The sequence below is a fragment of the Trachypithecus francoisi genome, unplaced genomic scaffold (genome assembly GCF_009764315.1).
Source record: "Trachypithecus francoisi isolate TF-2019V2 unplaced genomic scaffold, Tfra_2.0 Lachesis_group1, whole genome shotgun sequence".
Taxonomy (NCBI): domain Eukaryota; kingdom Metazoa; phylum Chordata; class Mammalia; order Primates; family Cercopithecidae; genus Trachypithecus; species Trachypithecus francoisi.
This window is the reverse complement of record NW_022681454.1, coordinates 70,438,760-70,439,681: the sequence shown is the minus strand read 5'-3', so window position 1 is coordinate 70,439,681 and position 922 is coordinate 70,438,760. Positions and strand designations below refer to the sequence as shown.

Below are 922 nucleotides of genomic sequence, written 5' to 3'. Positions count from 1 at the left end.
TTCTGATAAAGGACAACTGAGAGAGGCAGAGTGTCACTGGGGAGTGGTCAGAGCTGTGGTGAACATCACATACCCTTCTCTGCCTCCTTTGTTGAGCTGATCTACACAAATGCAGGCCCTGGTTGTTCAAGGGAAGACTGAAATCCAGACTTGTATATGAAATGTCCTGATTTTGAAATGTTTGTTCAAGTTTTCGAAATGTAGTTAAGGCAGTGGGTCTCAGCAGCTTGGGCGGTGAGAGGAGCTACAGCTCAGCTTCGCAAAGGCTCTAGGCAAGCCCCAGCCCGCAGGAACCTGGCATGTGTCCTCCCTGCCGCCAGGATGCCCAAGAGGAAGGTCAGCTCCAATGAAGGGGCCGCCAAGAAAGAGCCCAAGAGGAGATTCGAGCGGTTGTTAGCTAAACCTGCTCCTGCAAAAGTGGAAGCAAAGCTGAAAAGGGCAGCAGTGAAAGACAAATCTTCAGACAAAAAAGGGCAATCAAAAGGGAAAAGGGGAGCAAAGGGAAAACAGGCCGAAGTGGCCAACCAAGAAACTGAAGATTTACCTGCAGAAAATGGGGAACAAAAACTGAGGAGAGTCCCGCCTCTGATGAAGCAGGAGATTAAGAAGTCAAGTCTGATTAATACCATATACCATGTCTTATCAGCGGTCTCTGTCTCCCTTCTTGTACAATCCAGAGGAATATTTATTATCAACTATTTTGTAAATGCAAGTTTTTTAGTAGCTCTAGAAACATTTTTAAAAAGGAGGGAATCACACCTCATCCCATTTTTAAAGTGTAAAAGCTTTTTTTTAAGAGGTGAAATTATTTGCTGGTTGAAAAAATACTGTGGGATATTGAATTATGGGAGGCTTTGACTGCCTTGGGTGTCAACTTAACATACCATAGCTGGGGAGGTTAGTTTTTATATTCTATAATACA

The 922-nt window shown here is 44.1% G+C and overlaps 1 pseudogene; it reads left to right on the top strand.

Moving 5' to 3' along the window:
• Positions 1-321: 321 nt before the first annotated feature.
• On the top strand, positions 322-623 carry LOC117086382 (annotated as a pseudogene).
• The last annotated feature ends 299 nt before the right edge of the window (positions 624-922 follow it).